The 21,778-nt window shown below is 41.1% G+C and overlaps 1 protein-coding gene across 1 annotated transcript in view; it reads right to left on the reverse strand.

The window, feature by feature from the left end:
- SLIT2 (slit guidance ligand 2) overlaps positions 1 to 21,778 on the reverse strand; it is a 749,523-nt gene that overhangs the window by 252,292 nt on the left and 475,453 nt on the right.

Raw genomic sequence — 21,778 nt, forward strand, 5'->3', positions numbered from 1 at the left:
CAGTTAACACTGAATAGAAATATGTCAAGCAATTTTGCTTTTTTCTCCAGCCTCTACATATTCCTCCCCTTCATCCCAATGCTACTTTTGCATTTCTATCACTAATATATCTAAAAACAAAAAAAGTTAAACCTCCATTTTATCATCTTTGCTACTTTTTCTTCCCTTTGAGTTTTTGCATTCCTGATTACTTTCTCAGCTTCTCTTAGCTTTTCCAGATATAGCTGCTTGCTTGCTTTTTTCCATGATCTCTTGTAGTTTATGAACACTAATCTTTTCAGCTACTTCTTTAGAAAACCATAGTGGCCTCTTTTCCTCTTACTTTATTTACCTACTTAACAAAAGGGTTAGGTACCCTGATATCTCCTTTTGCCCACAACTCTTCTACTTCCCTTAGATTTTCCCATCCAGTAATGCCTCAGAGATACTGTCTCCACTGGTAAGCATCAGGTCCAATATCTCCCCCTCCCATGTAGGTTTCATTATCAGTTGACAGAACAGTTCTCCCTGCAGAGAATCCAGGATCTTCCTGCTTCTAGAAGATACCGCAGCTGGGATGTTCCAATCAACATTTAACAGACTGAAATCACCTAAAAATAACACCTTCCTTTTGTAGCAGTTTTGTAAATATCCTCATTTTATCCATGCCTTCTCTATATGGAGGTCTGTATATTATACCAATATACACAACTGTTCCATTCTCTCTTTCCAGATTAATTCACAGTGCCTCCCCACCACGTCATAAGCCCTGAAATTCTGTTGCCATACACACACACACACACACAGGCTTCTCACTCCCATGCTTTCTCTCAAGCACATACACAGGCTTCACTCCCATGCTCTCTCTCTCTCTCAAACATACATACACACAAGCTTCTCACTCCCATACACTATGTCAGGGATCTTACTCTCTCCTGGGCCTCCATCTCAGGATGCAAGACTGAGCAGAACAGGCTTGCACGGTCGTCCTCTTCTCGGGCCGCACGAGAATAGCTCCGCGACGGCCCTGCTCAGGCGTCCTCTTCTCGGGCCACGTGAGATTAGCTCCGCGACGGCCCTGCTCAGGGGTTCTCGGGCCACGTGAGATTAGCTCTGCGGCGGCCCTGCTCATTTCCTAATTTGGAATACAATGAAAACTCAGAAGTACTTGACTGTTGAAGAAGCAGTTTGAACAAATTTTGGCCGATTCTGAAGCTACAAAAGCTGATATTGTGATTCTACCACCATCAGATAATTTAGAAGACTCAGATATTGAAGATATCAATGATGAAGACCTAGCACCAGAAGTACCAGCAAATGTGTGATGAAGTGGAAGTTGCAGTTGAGTCACGCAATGAGAAAGTGGATGAGGATGATGAATTGCTATCAACCTATTGTCAAGAATCACGAGATACCAAACGTAAACGAAAACCAGAGAAGTCAAAGCCAAGATGGATCAAGACAGATGATTTCAAGACCACAATGGAAGAGCATGCCCCAACAAAGTTGGCTGATATTCATCCAGATCTTCTTCAAGATACCATTTGAACTTTTCATAGAAATTATGGGTGAAGATTATTTAGAAGAATTAGCATACATGACAAATATATATGTCAGACAGAAATTGGCAAGCGTTGACACAAATGCTGATGAAATCACTCGTTTCTTCGGAATCCTCTTGCTCAGTGGCTATCACCATGTTCCAAAGGAAAAGCATTACTGGTCAACAGCAGAAGATTTGAGCAACCACATTGTGCTGAAAACCATGTCAAGAAAATGCTTTGAGGACCTGAAAATCTATTTTCATATTGTTGACAATTTGCAACTTCCACCTGGAAAAGCTGCAAAAATTGAGCCATTTTATACCCATTTATCTGCTCAGCTTTTGAAGATTGGAGGTGTTTTTAGTGAAAGCCTGAGCATTGACGAATCGATGGTACCATATTATGGCCATCATAGCTGCAAAATGTTCATTTAAGGCAAACCAATTCAATTTGGATACAAAATATGGATGATGTGCAGTCCAGATGGTTTTCCATTTTCAATGCAGATTTATACAGGTGCCAAACATCAACCAGAAGAATCAGGTGCTGATAATGCTGAAAAAGTTCCACTTGGTACAAGAGTAATTTAGGATTTGATTTCAGTCATTCAAGAGCCAAGAAATCATTGCCTTTTCTTTGATAATTTCTTCGCATCACACAACTTTATGGTGGAACTGAAAGAAAAGGGATTTCGAGCAATTGGCATTGTCAGAGAAAACAGGACTGGGAAATGTCCCCTAATGGCACCTAAAGAACTGCGCAAGAAAGATCGTGGGGAATTTGATTATCATGGTGATGGAGACATCATCTGTGTCTGCTGGAATGACAGTAGTGTGGTCACAGTCATGTCAAACTGGATGAAGCTATTTCCACTTCAAAATGCTAGCTGCTATTCTCTCAAAGAAAAGAAAAAAGTTCTTATAAAGCAGCCATTACAATCAAGGCATGGGTTCTCTTCTACGACCATACATTACAGGAAATCCTGCACTTCAGAAGTCCTCAGCAACTCACTGGTCAAAGAACTCCCTAACCTTGACCTATCCACCCCCAACTCAGCCCTACTCTCGTGGTAAAACATCACGGAAGCAATAGCCAACAACCTATGCCCCTACACAACAAAGAACATTAACCCAGCTCAGAATAATCGACAACCGTGGTTCTCAGTGGAGCTCCGTACACTAAAACAAGACCTCAGACAGAAAGAAAAGCAATGGCGGAAGACCCCGAACCCCATATCGCTAGCTATATATAAATCTGCCCTCCACAACTACAGAATAGCAACACTACGAACAAAAAAAGATTTTTACGCTCTCAGAATCCATGACCTGATATTTGACGCAAAGGCCCTCTTCTCTTATGTTCTGATCTCACCAAGCCCACCTCCTCTCCCATCCCGGATGACCAAGCCCAATCAAAAGCCTATGATCTGGCACTCTTCTTTCAGAATAAAATATCCAACACACTAACAAGACTGCCACCCAGCCCTAACACGCCGATCATCTACTCATCCCCCATCCAAAACACAGAAGCTACCTTGGAGTCTTTCGAACCCACATGCTACAGAGATTGAATCCATCATAAAGAGAATGAAACCCTCCACTCACCCACATGACAGAATTCCTTCCAAACTACTACTGCTAGTGCCGGAGTCGATCTCCAAATCTCTAGCAGATATTATTAACTGTTCACTTACACAAGGAATATACCCAGACGCTCTCAAACTGGCTTCTCTCAAACCATTACTCAAAAAACTGAACCTAGACCCTGATGACCCGAACAATTTTCGCCCAATTTCGAACCTGCCATTTGTAGCAAAGATCATGGAAAAAGTGGTTAACAACCAACTATCAAACTTCCTGGAAGATAACAAAATCCTCCATCACTCACAATATGGATTCCGTAAATTACATAGTACGGAAACCCTCCTCATCTCCCTTACAGACCACATCAGCATGGGCCTCGACAAAGGACATTCCTTCCTGTTAGTGCTCCTTGACATATCGGCTGCATTCGATACAGTAAACCATGCCATTTTACTAAATCGATTAGCAGACATAGGAATCACGGGATCAGTGCTCAGGTGGTTTGATTCATTCCTCAGCAACAGAGGATATAAAGTTATAATCAATAATAAGGAATCACCACGGACCAACTCCCCACATGGAGTTCCCCAAGGCTCCTCCCTATCCCCTACCCTGTTCAATATCTACCTCCTCCCTCTCTGCCAACTACTCACGACTCAAACTGAAATTTTACATATATGCAGACGACGTACAAATCTTGATCCCCGTAGTGGATTCTTTGGCAAAATCACTTAAGCAATGGGACTCCTACCTGCAATCGATCAAGCTTCACCTTACAAGCCTCAACCTGGTACTAAATACAGCCAAGACAGAACTCCTTCTCATTACACCAGAAGACAGCAACCATCAACAACAGCTGCATGCCAACATTCAAATCTCCCAAACTAGAGACCTGGGAGTCATAATAGACAGACACCTGAGTCTCAAAAAATTCATAAACCTTACCACTAAGGATTGCTTCTACAAGCTTCAAGTACTCAAAAGACTCAAGCCCCTGCTATACCATCACGACTTCAGAACTGTCCTACAGGCTATTTTATTTTCCAAGGTAGATTGCTGTAATTCAATTCTCCTAGGTCTCCCAGCATCCACCATAAAACCCCTCCAGATGCTCCAAAATGCGGCGGCGAGGATCCTGACGAACACTAAAAGGAGAGATCACATCACACCCATACTCAAGGACCTGCATTGGCTCCCAGTGAATTTTAGAATCCTTCACAAATCACTCACAATCATTCACAAAAACATTCACCATCAGGTTCCTCTTGACCTGCAATTCCCTCTCAAACTACACTTCACAACCAGACCTATTAGGGAAGCCTATAAGGGATCTCTACACGCCCTACCAAATAAAGCTGTTCACAGATCAACTATCAGAGAACGGGCATTTTCGACAGCTGGTCCTTCCATCTGGAATTCCATTCCCCCGGACTTACAACAGGAATCCTGTCTTCTGACTTTTAAAAAAAAAACTTAAGACATGGCTGTTCGGCCAAGCTTTCTCTTGAGCCTATACTTCCACTATTATGGCATTACCATGACACAGACTATATGTAGACCCCAGAGATTCTACCATGTATATAATTGTACTTAGTTATCAAATTCCCCCTTGCTTTCCTCTAACCCCCAGTTGCATGCCCTTGTTTTATTGTAACTTTTCTTCTCTTTCTACTTAATGTTTACTTTATTAATATGGATGGTTATTGTTATTGTTAAGATCTTTGTTATATGTAAACCAATTTGATTTGATTTGTATCATGAAAGTTGGTATAAAAAAGCATTAAATAATAAATAAAATAAATGGGTAGTGTTGATCTACTTGACCGGCTTTTAGCAGCTTACCACCCAACACTTTGCTCCAAAAAGTGGTGATGGAATTTATTTTCAAATGGCTTTAACATGGCTGTTGTGGCAGCTTGGAAAATTCACTGCCATCTCTGCTTGGAAAAGAAGCAATGAGCCACTTGGACTTCCTACGTGAAATATCTACTGTAGCAATGAAATGTGGCCCTTCAAGCTATCGCATGTGGAAAGGAGGTCCTACAGCACCCATAAGCGCTGATGTAAATGCATCACAGCCTCACTTCTTATCCTCAACTTCCCAAGGCCGATGTGCTGTCTGCTCCAAAAATACAAAAAAGTGGTGTGACTTTTGTGGTAAACGTTTACATGAAAAATGTTTTCCAGATTATCTTGCTTGATTTTTTTGAAATAATTTTCATTCTTATGTATATCAGCTGTAGTTTTGCAGTATGTTACAAGAATTACCTAAAATAAAGAATTAAAAAAAAAATGTTGACCCCTGTTGATCCCAACGTTGCACTAGTGGACATGGGTTTTTCTCAAAAACTCACAGTCTGATTTCCTTGCAAATTTTTTTATACCATATTTGGTACTAGTTAACTAAGATATGTAAAAAGGGGCATCAGGAAATAATCCCTTCAACGAGCAGGATTTAAAAGGTTAATGCTTTATTAGAAATCACAGAGATTAAAAATGCTTAGGACGGGACCTGAGAGATGGTCATGTATCTGCAATATGACTGTGCTATCTGCCCAATTCCTATGATGCATGTCATACATACACAGGAGACTAGACAAGCATATGAGCTAAAATTGGACTTTGAGAAGGGGCTACTTGTACGTGAGCTTACTGAAATGAGAGCCTGGAAGAAGCAAGGAAATCAACCACAAGCCAGTTTGGTCAGCTATGGTATCACTGCAGAGACAGGCAAGGTACTTGAAGAAATTGCCTATATTAACTACAATCTGGAAATAATCTGTCATTGGCTGAGACAACAGAAGCAACTAAATGTGCTGGTAATTCCCTGAAATAAGTAGTGGGGCATACTAATAAAGTAATTTGGAAGCAAAAAGCCGCATGGAGTGTGAACGATAACGTGAGCCTTGCAGATGGGAAAATGCATTTCTTGCAAGGGGAGAGGAAAAAGTGTGTGTGGCTGGGCTTGTGTGGAGTGGATTATGTGTGGAGAGAGAGTGTGTGAGGGGGGGAGTGTGCACGATTTAAATGCACTATCAGTGCAGGGTACCAGAACAGAACATACATGACAGATTGCTAAGTGTACCTGCACTAGAAAGCAATGCAGTGCTTGTGAAATGCATGAGAAGCAAGAGCTTCACAGTCTTTACCACAAGAATACATGCATGAGATTTGGCAGTAGAGAATCTTATAGCTAGCTACATACAGGGGGTTTGCAGTGGATCACCTATACATAATCCTTTCTGAGGATGAGGGAGTTAAAGCAAATCCCCTGCTCACAGGACAACTGCAAACACCTATGGCACAGATATCTAGGGAACAGATGAGTAAAAGTAATAAATGACTTGCTGACCTAAACTGATGACAGCAAATTTAAAATATCACCAAGCACAGAAACCCTGACATGCATGGAATGTCTTAAAAAAGCAAAGCAACAGGTGCACCACTGCCTCAGTAAAGAACCGATAACCTACTGCTGATGAAAATGAGGGCGGATTTAGATACAGCCATACACATAGAAGCTGTCAGAACAGCAAAGTGACATGTGAAATCTCTGCCAGAAGCAAACCACGGCAGGACAAATCATCCACAGGTGCTCATCCATAACAAGCTGTACGGATCAAAATTAGCAACCTCTTCTGGAAACCAGATACCTCCTGACTTCCATTCATGCTTACTCAAAGTACACTAAAACTTACTTCCTGAAATACCAAAGCAACAACGCTGGAGGAAATCAAGGAGTACATAGCACTGAAAAGCAGAAAGGTTCTAGAGCAGGGGTGGGCAATTCCAGTCCTCGAGGGCCACAAACCTGTCGAAGTTTTAGGATATCCTAATGAATATGCATGAGATAGATTTGCATACAACGGAGGCAGAGTGCATGCAAATCTCTCTCATGCATATTCATTAGGGATATCCTGAAAACCAGACTGGTTTGTGGCCCTCAGGGACCGGAACTGCCCACCCCTGCTCTAGAGGAAACTCTGAACCATGCATGGGCCTTGGAGGAGGAAAGTATATCAAAGCAGCTACAGTATCTCCTGTGGCACGGCATCGAGTATCAGATTGTGCCCTATGCCCTCAATCATAACGGTGAAACTGAGGGGGGAAGAGCTGTGTGCCGAAAAGTTCACTGCGGCTGGCAGAGCCAGAGGGAATGCCGATTAGGGATACAGTTGTCTGTACTGGGGATACAGACATACTTCTCAGAAACAGACCTCGTGATAACCCAGAGGGTGACTTTGATGAGGCGCCATTGGTTCAGAGAATATTGCTACCAACATGAGTAAAAATGAAGCCATGCAACGGTCTGATAATGCCTACGGTAAAATAAATGGTCAGAGCTGCTAAGCCAGAATTCGTTGTAGACTGGAACACACACATGAGAGGGCAATAGCAACCGGCTGAAACAACCAAAGATTATCCTTCAAGACAACGGAGCAAACCAGCTAAGCCAAAGGAGGACACGTCAGGCAGTCCAGGCAGACAGGTGCAGCACGAACAAGACTATTGCCACAGCCCAGAACCTGTACAGAAGAAAGGTTTTGTTGTTTTTTTTCCCCTCATTTTAAAAGTCAGCTTCCCTTTATCAAATTCCTTATGGATTTAGGTGAGGGCATCTCTGAAGCATCTAAAAAGCAAAGTAACAGCATCTCCTGCCGTCTCCTGATTTTGTGTAATAGCTCCATGTTAATGGAGATAGCCAGGAACATGCTGCTGGGAGTCCAACTGTCCTGACAAATTCAGAGGAGGGTCACTTATAACTGCCTGTTTGCAGGAGGGCGGAGGCAGCCACAGAGTGAACACCATTGAAGAATAGGCCGAGCAGATAACCAAGAATTCCCAGATGCCTCTGCTGTACTATGGCTTGTCAAAGGTGAATGAACTTTGAGTGTTTTTCTGAGCATGACTTGCAGAAAATCTCTGAGACAGATTTGCTGGCAACAACAGGAAAGAGGCCTATTTAATGGCAACATTTACTTCACAATGCAGGGATACTTGTTTTGCAGGAAAACCAGGATGCAAGCTTTTGTCTTGCAGATGCCTCTTTCAACGAACAGAAATCAGTTGAAAAGAAGATCCTGTGAGGTTACAGTTTTCAAGTAAACCCTGGTGCCAAGAAATGGAATTCATGCTGAGCTTCTATTCAAACACCAGACTTGTTACCTGTTTATACAACAAAGAATATCAAGAGAAGAACAGAAGAACAAAGCCAGCAAAGTCATGATTGATAAAGGAACTTTTTTATGGTGGGAGGAGGAACAGGGTTAGAAGAATTCTTAGTTGAGGGAGGTCCTCACAAGCATTTTCTATACAGGATAGATTGTCATGACAACAGCATCATGTGTTTGTGGGCGGTTACACCTTTCTGGAAGTTTCGGCAATATTGTATGTTTTAATTATAAAAGAAGGCTCTCTTCCTGTGTTGGAGGAGATGCTAGTTATTACTGATAGAGGGCATATTGCATCTCACAGGAACATTTGACTTTTAAGAAGCCAAATAAACTAAATTTGAAAACCTCTTGTTGATTTGAAATGTTCTTGTTGCCCTAAGCGTTGAGTCCAAAAAATTATACACCATGGGACAATGCAAATAAGACTGGGGATGCCGAATGCCACCATTCAGCTTTTGATAGCAGCAGGCCGTATAGGAAGTAGACCTCCTGCCCCAAGAGTAACGGGTTATTCCCGAGGCTCTTTAGCCTGAACGTGTATGGGATAGTATGGGTCTGCATGGACTATGTAAATAGGATGTAGTCTGTACTGCTAGGCTGAAATCTCAATCTTAATATCTGTTCACTGTGCTGGTTATAATCGGCCCAATTAACTGTACAGAACCATAGAACTGTCAAATAGAAGTAATATGGGAAAGAGTGAGTCATATGCATTATGGTATATCAAGCTACTGGGAAAAACAGATCTTTAACAGTACAATACTTAAAAAGCTGTATCCCGCTGACTAGGGCACTGGTCCATCCCTTTGCTGAGCCTGCACAACCTGGTCACTGCTTTCCTCTCTTGGTACCTAAGGATGGCTAAACATAGGACACCAACTAAAACAGGCAGATGCCAAAGAAGACAGACAGGAGTTCACTGAAAATGTTAATCCACACTTTTTTTTTTTCCCACACACACACACATTCATTGCTGGTGACAATCATGTGCTTAACTAAGTTACAAACGATGCATGCATGGCCATTATGCTTATAGATGCCCTCAAGCTATGAAAAACGCTTGCCATGCTGCAAGACGTTCTCCTTCACTCAATGCCTCTTAACCAACCTAATGGAAAACCAATAGCAAGATGGCTCTGTATTTGTCACACTATTTTGACCTCTTCAAGATGGCCAACACCACAGTAAACATAGGACCCTGAGAAAATGGCTACTACCATGCCAAAGATATGCACACTATTTTTCCCCCTCCAAGATACTGTCATTATCTTAAGTGCATGTGGTCATCAGTCATATGATAAAGACCCTGATGATCTTCACAGAAGCCTGATTTTTTTCTGTTTGCTTAAATGTAAAAAGCTCATTACTTTTATTTTAAGCTAAGACGTTATCAAGCATGCTGGATCCTGCAGACAGGGTTTATTCCTGCCCAACCCAGATGTGCACACAGTAAAAGGCAGGTTAGGACTGAGGGGCTGGCACAAAGACAGCCAAGCAGACAGATGTACCAAGGGCACATGAGCCGATGAAGGGTCGCAGCCAGCAGAACTAGGACCAAAGCACCCATTCCTAATTCAAGGACGGACCTAACTGTGAGCTGCTGCATTAAATGACTGGCCCCCACTGAACACCGGCCTTAAATAAAAACAAGACTGGCTAACAGGTGCCATATGGGCAGCTGTACCCCCACAGCTAGGATTAGCTCCATCATATAAATGGCATGGATGAAAACTCAGCTGCACAAGGGAGCGGGGGAGACAGTAGCACTGAAAACCCGCCGAGATGGGGGAACAGCTTCTTGGGAAGGAGCCCCTCCCCCCCAGCATCCAAAGGGAACCCTCCACTGCAAAGAAACTAGCAAATATTCTTCCCCCAGCCTATGAATCACATGCACTGGCAGTCAACTGCCACTCCCAGCTGGTTTATCAGCAATCAAACTTATCAGTAGTTACAAAATCAACTAGCCACCAGTTCACTTATGCACAGACAGTTGCCACGGGTCATACTGCAAGGAACCACCACACATGCCTTGGAAACCTAAGGTGTACAGGTCGCTGGCTTCGGAAGCAAGTGCAGAGATGGCTGCAAGGAGGCGGCAAACGGGTAGGAATCCACTCTCAACAACTTATACATATATAAACTATGTGGGAGACACATAGCTGCCTGGATAGGGCAGGGAGGGGTCTCCACTACATCACACCCAATGATGGCCGAAGCCTGAAGTATGTGATGACTGCAGGGGAAGACGGGAACAGAATCTCATATAACCTGCCCCTCCCCCAGCCCCACCAAGGCCAGGATCAAACCAACACTGAAAGCCCTGCAAGAGGAAAGCTAGTCTCAAAAACAAAAAAAAATTGCCAAAACCCCTGGGATTTGGAGGTAGAGTATTATCCCGGTTGTGGTCTCCCACACATATATAAGACAGGTCAGCTCCTAAATAAATGTTTGACAAAACTATGGCTTGTAATACTATTCTGAAATAATTGGGGTTAAGTAAAGGTTTTAACCTTTGTACTAACTTGAAAAACAGTAACTTTTGCAGCAGATTTAATTTGGGCTTTCATTGACAATTTAGAATCAATATTTAATAAATGTATATAATGCCTTCAAGTAGACTATTGAAGTGGTTTACATAATATACATCAGACAAGACAAACAAAATAAAACATATATAATAAAACAAAATTAAAACAATACAAACCAAAGAAAAATAAATTAATTAAAACAAGACAAAACAATTGCATGCTTCAAAATTGTTGTTCAGAACCCTTGCACCCCCTTGCGTGCGCCGACCCAGGATTTTATATCTTGCATGCGGCTACACACGCATGTAATAAAATCGGATGTACATTTGTGCGCGCTAGGGTTGCACGCACAAATGTACGCCCGCGCGTACGTCTTAAAATCCGGCCATAAGTTTATCCCATGCTACTGATGCTAGTAATAGCAGTGGCTATTTTCTAAGTCATAAGAACATGCCATACTGGGTCAGACAAAGGGGCCATCAAGCCCAGCATCCTGTTTCCAACAGTGGCCAATCCAGGCCATAAGAGCCTGGCAAGTACCCAAAAACTAAGTCTATTCCATGTTACCGTTGCTAGTAATAGCAGTGGCTATTTTCTAAGTCAACTTAATTAATACCTACGGTACCTGAATGTAAACCGGTGTGATATCTCGATTGAGATTGAATGCAGGTATATAAAAATAATAAATAAAAAAATAAAATAGCAGGTAATTGACTTCTCCTCCAAGAACTTATCCAATCCTTTTTTAAACACAGCTATACTAACTGTACTAACCACATCCTCTGGCAACAAATTCCAGAGTTTAATTGTGCGTTGAGTAAAAAAAACTTTCTCCGGTTAGTTTTAAATGTGCCACATGCTAACTTCATGGAGTGCCCCCTAGTCTTTCTATTATCCGAAAGAGTATATAACCGATTCACATCTACTCATTCTAGACCTCTCATGATTTTAAACACCTCTATCATATCCCCCCTCAGCCCTCTCTTCTCCAAGCTGAAAAGTCCTTACCTCTTTAGTCTCTCCTCATAGGGGAGCTGTTCCATTTCCCTTATTTTGGTAGCCCTTCTCTGTACCTTCTCCATCGCAATTATATCTTTTTTGAGTTGCGGCGACCAGAATTGTACACAGTATTCAAAGGTGCGGTCTCACCATGGAGCGATACAGAGGCATGACGACATTTTCCGTTTTATTCACCATTCCCTTTCTAATAATTCCCAACATTCTGTTTGCTTTTTTCACTGCCGCAGCACATTGAACAGACAATTTCAAATGAGTAATCCACTATGACGCCTAGATCTCTTTCTTGGGTTGTAACACCTAATATGGAACCTAACATTGTGTAACTATAGCATGGGTTATTTTTCCCTATATGCATCACCTTGCACTTATCCACATTAAATTTCATCTGCCATTTGGATGCCCAACTTTCCAGTCTCACAAGGTCTTCCTGCAATTTATCACAATCTGCTTGTGATTTAACTACTCTGAACAATTTTGTGTCATCTGCAAATTTGATTATCTCACTCGTCGTATTTCTTTCCAGATCATTTATAAATATAATTGAAAAGTAAGGGTCCCTATACAGATCCCTGAGGCACTCCACTGCCCACTCCCTTCCACTGAGAAAATTGTCCATTTAATCCTACTCTCTGTTTCCTGTCTTTTAGCCAGTTTGCAATCCACGAAAGGACATTGCCACCTATCCCATGACTTTTTACTTTTCCTAGAAGCCTCTCATGAAGTACTTGGTCAAATGCCTTCTGAAAATCCAAGTATACTACATCTACCGGTTCACCTTTATCCACATGTTTATTAACTCCTTCAAAAAAGTGAAGCAGATTTGAGAGGCAAGACTTGCCTTGGGTAAAGCCATGCTGACTTTGTTCCATTAAACCATGTCTTTCTATATGTTCTGTGATTTTGATGTTTAGAACACTTTCCACCTATTTTTCCTGGCACTAAAATCAGGCTAACTGGTCTGTAGTTTCCCGGATCACCCCTGGAGCCCTTTTTAAATATGGGGTTACATTAGACACCCTCCAGTCTTCAGGTATAATGGACAATTTTAATGATAGGTTACAAATTTTTACTAATAGATTTGAAATTTCATTTTTGAGTTCCTTCAGAATCCTGGGGTGTATACCATCCAGTCCAGGTGATGTACTACTCTTCAGTTTGTCATCTTCTAGGTTCACCGTGATTTGGTTCAGTCCATCTGAATCATTACCCATGAAACCCTTCCCCGGAACGGGTATCTCCCCAACATACTCTTCAGTAAACACAGAAGCAAAGAAATTGTTTAATCTTTCCGTGATGGTCTTATCTTCTCTAAGTGCCCCTTTAACCCCTCGATCATCTAACGGTCCAATTGACTCCCTTGCAGGCTTTCTGCTTCAGATATATTTTTAAAAGTTTTTGCCTCTACGTCCAACTTCTTTTCAAATTCTCTCTTAGCCTGTCTTATCAATCTCTTACATTTAACTTGCCAATGCATATGCTTTATTCTATTTTCTTCTGATGGATCCTTCTTCCAATTTTTGAATGAAGATCTTTTGGCTAAAACAGCTTCTTTCACCTCACCTTTTAACCATGCCAGTAATTGTTTTGCCTTCCTTCCACCTTTTTCTTAATGTGTGGAATACATCTGGACTGTGCTTCTAGAATGTTTTTTTTTTTTTTTAAACAATGACCACGCCTCTTGCACACTTTTTACTTTTGTAGCTGCTCCTTTCAGTTTTTTTCTAACAATTTTTCTCATTTTATCAAATTTCCCTTTTGAAAGTTTAGCACGAGAGCCATGGATTTGCATACTGTTCTTCTTCCAGTCAATAATTCAAATTTGATCATATTATGATCACAATTGCCAAGCGGCCCCACCACCGTTACCTCTCTTACCAAGTCCTGTGCTCCACTGAGAATTAGATCTAAAATTGCTCCCTCTTTCGTCGGTTCCTGAACCAATTGCTCCATAAAGCTATCATTTATTCCATCCAGGAACGTTATCTCTCTAGCATGTCCCGATGATACATTTACCCAGTCAATATTGGGGTAATTGAAGTCTAAATTCCAAAAAATCTCTTAATGAATAACCCCACGAGGGCAATAAATTAAATTGAGATACGTGGTGTTTTTAAATTATTAGAAAAAACTTTTACGCTGTGCATATCAAAATTTACTTTAGAAATTTAAGGACCATCATACCACCCAGTGCTCACAAGTCAGACTTGCATTTCATGCACTTCATATGGGTCACTTTTAATCAACTGGTCCATGTAGCTCCACTCAATTTTTATGAATTTTTTAAATATTTTTCAAGTAATGAATTTTAAAAAGAAGAAAAACTTCCCTTATTCATCCGTTGTCGGGGTCATTTTTCCATAGCTGTCGGAGGTACTCGTCCGACGCGCGCGTTTCGCCAAAGTAGCTGCTTCAGAGACGTATATTCAGACTCTCCTGATCCAGCACTCCCCTTGTTTCAACGGGGGATATAACAGATCTTTAAGCATTAGTAAATTCTTGCAAAAAAGAACTTCAGTGGTGTTAAGGGTCCATCAAATTTTTCTAAAAAACATTAAAAGCCTAAATCAAATTCAGCGATATTACTTTTTTGCAACAGAATGTCTTAACGATGTATACTTGCAGAGGGAAATAAAAGGTAAACTTACCGAACCCAACGCCGTCTCTCCGCTCAGAGTTCTTAGCGGTAGAGCGGCTTGGGTCGGTCTGAATTTAAATACCATTGCGTCTGATATCCACCTGACAGTCAAATGATTCCTGATTCTGGCGGGCAATCACCAGAAATGGAACCATTCGATGTCCTTATTCAAGCCACCAGGGGTCACTGATTTTAATTGAAAGATCCACTTCTGTTCGTGTACAGACTTTGAGACAATGCGAACAGAAGTGGATCTTTCAATTAAAATCAGTGACCCCTGGTGGCTTGAATAAGGACATCGAATGGTTCCATTTCTGGTGATTGCCCGCCAGAATCAGGAATCATTTGACTGTCAGGTGGATATCAGACGCAATGGTATTTAAATTCAGACCGACCCAAGCCGCTCTACCGCTAAGAACTCTGAGCGGAGAGACGGCGTTGGGTTCGGTAAGTTTACCTTTTATTTCCCTCTGCAAGTATACATCGTTAAGACATTCTGTTGCAAAAAAGTAATATCGCTGAATTTGATTTAGGCTTTTAATGTTTTTTAGAAAAATTTGATGGACCCTTAACACCACTGAAGTTCTTTTTTGCAAGAATTTACTAATGCTTAAAGATCTGTTTATATCCCCCGTTGAAACAAGGGGAGTGCTGGATCAGGAGAGTCTGAATATACGTCTCTGAAGCAGCTACTTTGGCGAAACGCGCGCGTCGGACGAGTACCTCCGACAGCTATGGAAAAATGACCCCGACAACGGATGAATAAGGGAAGTTTTTCTTCTTTTTAAAATTCATTACTTGAAAAATATTTAAAAAATTCATAAAAATTGAGTGGAGCTACATGGACCAGTTGATTAAAAGTGACCCATATGAAGTGCATGAAATGCAAGTCTGACTTGTGAGCACTGGGTGGTATGATGGTCCTTAAATTTCTAAAGTAAATTTTGATATGCACAGCGTAAAAGTTTTTTCTAATAATTTAAAAACACCACGTATCTCAATTTAAGGTAATTGAAGTCTCCCATTATTACCGCACTACCAATTTGGTTAGCTTCCCTAATTTCTCTTAGCATTTCACTGTCCGTCTCATCATATTGACCAGGTGGACGGTAGTATACTCCTATCACTATAGTCTTCCACGACACACAAGGGATTTCTATCCATAAAGATTCAATTTTGCATTTAGTCTCATGTAGGATGTTTATCCTGTTGGACTCTATGCCATCCCGGACATAAAGTGCCACACCGCCTCCCGGGTACTCCTCTGTCATTGCAATATAATTTGTATCCCGGTATAGCACTGTGCCATTGGTTGTCCTCCTTCCACCATGTCTCTGAGATGCCAATTAAGCCTATGTCATCATTCACTGCTATACATCTTACTTCATAGACTTCTGGCATTAGCATACAAACATTTCAAAGTTTGTTTTTTGTTTGTATTTTCATTCTGCTTTTTAATTGATAGGGATAAGTTAGAATTTTTTAGCTCAGGTGAGATTTTAGGTACAGGCACTTGGACTACTTTTCTTATTACTGGAACCTCACTGTCGGGATGCCCTAATTCTAATGCATCATTAGTATCATTTGAAGATACCTCTCTCCGAACCATGTGCTGCTGAGCGACTGTCGGCTTTCCCCTTTGTTCTAGATTAAAAGCTGCTCTCTCTCCTTTTTAAAGGTTAGTGCCAGCAGTCTGGTTCCACCCTGGTTAAGGTGCAGCCCATCCCTTCGGAAGAGACTCCCCCTTCCCCAAAAGGTTCCCCACTTCCTAACAAAACTGAATCCCTCTTCCTTGCATCATCGTCTCATCCACGCATTGAGACTCCGGAGCTCTGCCTGCCTCTGGTGACCTGCGCATGGAACAGGGAGCATTTCAGAGAATGCTACCCTGGAGGTTCTGGATTTAATCTTTCTACCTAAGAGCCTAAATTTGCCTTCCAGAACTTCCCTCCCACATTTTCCTATGTCGTTGGTGCTCACATGTACCATGACAGCCGGCTCCTCCCTAGCATAGTCTAAAATCCTATCTAGATGACGCGTGAGGTCCTCCACCTTCGCACCAGGTAGGCATGTTACCAGGCGATCCTCACGGCCACCAGCCATCCAGCTGTCTACATTCCTAATAATCGAATCACCAACTATGACGGCCGACGTAACCCTTCCCTCCTGGGCAGTAGGCCTTGGGGAGATATCCTCGGTGTGAAAGGACAATGCATCACCTGGAGAACAGGTCCTTGCTAAAGGATCCTTTCCTGCTACACCGGGTTGATGCTCTCCAATCATGAGACCTTCTTCCTCCAAGGCAGCACCAGGGCTGCCAGTCTGAAGTTGGGTCTTGGCTACTATGTCCTTGAAGGCTTCATCTATATACCTCTTTGTCTGCCTCAGCTCCTCCAGGTCTGCCACTCTAGCCTCCAGAGATCAGACTCATTCTCTGAGAGCCAGGAGCTCTTTGTATCGCATGCACATGTACAACTCACCGGTGGGTAAAAAATCATACATGTGACACTCGATGCAAAAGTCTAGGAAGTCCCCCTCTTGCTGCTGGGCTGCTGCCTTCATCTCAATTTTGTTCAGTTCCTAGATAAGTTATAGGTTGCTATGGGAGTAGGAATGTGTCTAATTAGCATCCTTTAAATATATTAGTGTATTCACTATATGTCTGGTTTGAGGAGTTTGTGAAGTTAAAAGGCTGATTTTTTTTTTTTTTTTTAGTGTGAAAGTGGCACCTGCCTATAAATTAAAGGATGAATTAGGGGTGGGAGGGTTGGAAAATACAAATACACTAACTTCTGCTTATTAGCAGCCTTACTGACTATTAAAAGCAGAAACACACTAAATAATATACCCTAATAGTTTACTTCTCCCCAATACTATTAAAACATTTTTTCAAGCAAAACTCACTGATTCCTTTCAGCCACCAACAAGGCAATCCTCTCCTCTCAGTGCTCCCATTGGATTGTGGGTTACTGAGCTCTTCCCTTGTGGGGTGTTTAATGTTGCGTGTCATAGCATAATGCACATTTTAACACCGGTAATATTTATCACAAATCCCATGTCGGGGGGGGGGGGGGGAGAGAGAAAGAGATCAAGCCTAAGCTTCTAGGATGGCACATTTATTTATACCTCTATAGGAGGGTCAAATAGTAACTAGAGGTGAGGTTTGGGGTTTGTGGGGGCAGTTTAACATGCAGAGTACACATCAATAAAGATATGTGATTTTGAATGAGGAAAGGTACACAAAGATGAGATTTGTAAAATGTACTCTCACCCTAGCTTGATGCACTAAGTGACTATGCATGTAAAACTTCCCCCCAAAACCCTAGACATCACCAAAACCTCACCTTGAGTTACTAGTTGACCCTCCTACAGTGGTATAAATAAATAAATATATCTGTGCCACCCCAGAGGCTCAGGCTCGCTCTCTCTCTCCCTCCCCAAAATGGAAGCCAATGAAGCTTTTCGAGAATAGAGATAGCTCTTTCAAAATTAAATTTTCCTAATATCAGTTGGGCAGCCATGTTTTGCAGAAATTAGAGGCTATAAATCAGTCTATCCAGTAAACCCAAGTATAGCACAATACAATAGTCAAGGAGTGAAATGACAAGCACTAATTTCAGTGTTTCACTATCCAAATACAGATGTAACTGATGTACCTTTTTTTTTGAATTGTAGATGGGGCCCATTGAGTAACAAAACTTACATAAGGTTCAAAGGAAAAACTAGACAATTACTACCCAAACTCTCAACCTTTGCAGAAACTGGTATAATGTGCCCCTCAGCACCAGTTGAACAGTCAGAGTCTTTCCAAATTATTTTCAATATATAAGAACTCCGTCTTGCCCTTGTTGAACATTAGTTGACTCTCCTGAAACCAAGCAGACAATCCTAACAGGAATTTAAAAAAAACAAACAAACAAACCACTGACTCAATATTCTTCCCAACCAGGACTATAAACTGGATGTCATCAGCATAAATATGTCCAATGACACCCAGTTTCTTCAACACCCTAGCTAAAGGTTGCATAAAAATGTTAAACAATTACAGTGAAAAGTTAGATCCTTGAGGGACCCCAGTCTTTACTGAAACAGAAGCAAAATTACCACAAACTTAAAGCAAATATAACTGTTCTGTCCCCAGCAGTGGGTACATGTTTGTATCTGTCTGTATTGTAGTTTAACTGTGTTTAGTGCAGTCCTCACTTCTGAGGATTCTTAATAATGAAGCACTGTTTGTAACCTATGATAAAAATCTGTGAGCCTTTGTCTTTAAGAGGCCCCCCCCCCCCTTTCACTTTCTCTCACCATTGGGAGAGTTTGAATCCTATTCAACCTAACGTAGGTTTCCCAGTGTGCATTATAGGTTCAAAGGACTGCCCTTCATGCTCCCCCTGTGTTACATGGTTCTTAGGCTCGCTGCCATTGGACCCTGTTCTCTGCCTCTAGCCTTGTGGAAGCATTTCTTTTGGCAGCTCTCGGCCAACGAGTTGCTCCTTGCTTGCCTCTGAGTAGCTTTGTGCTCTGTGTTACCCCCTGAAATGGATTGGGTTTCACTTTCCCTCTTATTGCCTTCTTCTATGGGCTAAATCAGCCTCATATCCCTCTCATCTTTCCCACCTCCACAATAACTAACTCCTGCAACACAAGAAACTCCATTCTCCTTTCTCCTGCCATAGTTCCAGTTACCAAAGATTCTTGCCTGGAGCTTGCGTCTGAAGTGCAACAATTGTAAGTAAAGTTTACTTGTGCTATAAACAATTTCAGACTTTACAGAATCTTTGTCATGAGGACTGGTTGGAGGGAAGTTTAGCTGCCTGGGTAATAAAACATGGATGTTTTATGTGAGCCAGAACAACGACTGATCCCGCAAAAAGTAAGCAATCCATTACCAAACCCCACCTTTAAGACTCATTCCCTGCTATCTTTCTAATAAAATATGATGCGCTACCAAATCAAACACACTAAAGTCTAGTAAGTCTAAAAAAAGACTGGCCAGAATCTAGTTGCGTAAGCATCAAAGATATTATGGCTGGGAGGAAAACCCAAATGAATATCAGCTAATCTCCCAGTAAATTCTAAAAAATTTGACACTTATTGGTCACTCAATACCTTTTCTATAAGCTTAGCTAGAAAAAGTAAATTTGACATAGGCCTGTAATTTTCTCATTGCCCTGGATCTAATTTGGGCTTTATTTTTTTTTTTAATACCTGTTTATCAAAGACCTTTTTAAAGAATTGGTAGATGGTTAAACATTCATCCCTTGTTGCCTTAAATAATCACAGAGCATAAGGATCTAGGAGGCTACCAGTAGGCCTCATAGAATCCAAGATTACCTTAAGACCCACTCTATTTACCAAGGTAAACGCTCTAAGATCTTGATTTTGAACCACCTCTCCAACCAATTCTTGCTTACTGACTCCCCCTTCAAGGGAATCTTCGCATTTAACAATACATTAAACAAATTCTAGATACCAGTAAACTGCTTTAACAGGTAACTTTACCCTCAAGGAGGAGGTAAATGAGGCACAATCAGGCATTAAAGCTTCAGCAGTTTATTCATTGCTGACTTGTTGAAAAGAATGAAGCTGCAATTTCATTGATGATTATTTAATGGGGCTCATTTGAAATATTCAATGTCATCGTGTTTTCAGCAGGATGTTGGAATGAAAAGACGTTTTCCTTCTAAGTGATGCCAGTTGAGTCAGCTATCTGCAACTTGTTGTGCTGTTGAAGCTCATTGAGGAAGTTACAACTCTCTGCACTACTTGTGTTTTGATATTGAGCTGGAATTGATCTTTCAGTTTGTTCTTCCTTCATAGCCCTTGATAAAGCCATTTTTGTTGGTGAAACATGTGCTATCTTTTGGACTTTTGAAAATTTGGGCTGAATTTGAAATTTGGAGATTAAAAAGGTTTTAAGTTGAAATTTGGGTAACAGATTTTTTAAACTGCTGTGAAGGGCATTCCTACAGTTCTAATTAGCTGAGCTGCCTTTTTTTTAGTTCTTTTGAGAAGCCATTTTTTAAAAATTGGGTATAAACAGTTTTCTGTTTCTGTTAATGCGTTTCACATTGGTGAGCATTTGCCTTTTCTGAAGTAAATGTTTGATATATTGTATCATTTGTGTTTGGATAGGATTTGGGCAGTTTTCTATATTGTTTAGGTTATTTTGATCTTTGTTGGGTACATTGTTTTGGATACCTATGATATTAATAATTTATTTTTTAAATGTATATGTGCATTTCTCTTTGTTAGAGATTTCATTAAAGCACAATCCACAGATCTAACTTTACATCCTAATAATCCTTTAGCTATCCTAAATACCTCCTTATTAACATATTTAGCTGATCTAATTGAGTTGGAAAGGCCGCTTTTTTCTGAAGAATAGTACATCCCATTTATTAGCTTCCTTTCTCCATTAACCCCATGCTAAAAGGGAGCAATGTTTTTTCCAAATATGCTCCAACCAGTGAACCTCCCTAATTAAAACTACTAAATCGGCATTTGCGAAAACATTGCATAGCGAAAACATTGCATAGCGCAATAAAGCCCTATCGCGCCCTAAAGCGGCTTTACGCAAATGAAAAAGGTGTAGTTAAAATATGCGTTAAAGCCGTGCGATATGGCTTCGCAAATTATGAAGCCAGCCAACTTGGCCCCAAATCCCGCCCCAAACTCCTCCCCTTTTTCTAATTTGCATCACACTATGTGTTATGGCATTTTCTCATGCGTTAAAGGCATTTTTTTCATGTGAAAATGCCTTAACGCATGTGAAAATGCCCTATAGCACTTTGATAAATGACCCCCTTAGACTAAGGAAATACCTACAGTACCTGAGTGTAATCCGCTTTGAAGTGCTGAAAAGCATAATATAAAAATCTAAAAATATAATTAATTAACTAAGAATTAGCCCTCTCTCTTAGCTAGCAGACCTTTTGCTCTACTGAGCATGTGCAGGAACTCCCATGGAGACATTGTCTCGTAAGCCCTCTGTCTTTTTTCATCCGAATGCAGGATGGACCCCTTCCTTCCTCTCACTTTTTTTCTGTGAAACTTAAAAAAAAAAATAATTTTGTTGAAGGGGCTGCTTTATATCACTTTTAAATACTATTAAAAAAATAAAAATAATATTAAAAAAAAGAACAGAAGAAACCTTATTTCTCCTCAACATGTCTAGCAAAAAGAAAGCCACGGTCAGCTGTTTCAAGAACTGCACCTGTGGCAAGTTAATGTCTATTACCGACCAACATGAGCTTGCTAGCGAATCCTGGATCCAGATATGACCAGTCCAACTGCTGTAACTGTGGACATATGT

This window comes from Rhinatrema bivittatum, chromosome 1 (assembly GCF_901001135.1).
Source record: "Rhinatrema bivittatum chromosome 1, aRhiBiv1.1, whole genome shotgun sequence".
Taxonomy (NCBI): Eukaryota; Metazoa; Chordata; class Amphibia; order Gymnophiona; family Rhinatrematidae; genus Rhinatrema; species Rhinatrema bivittatum.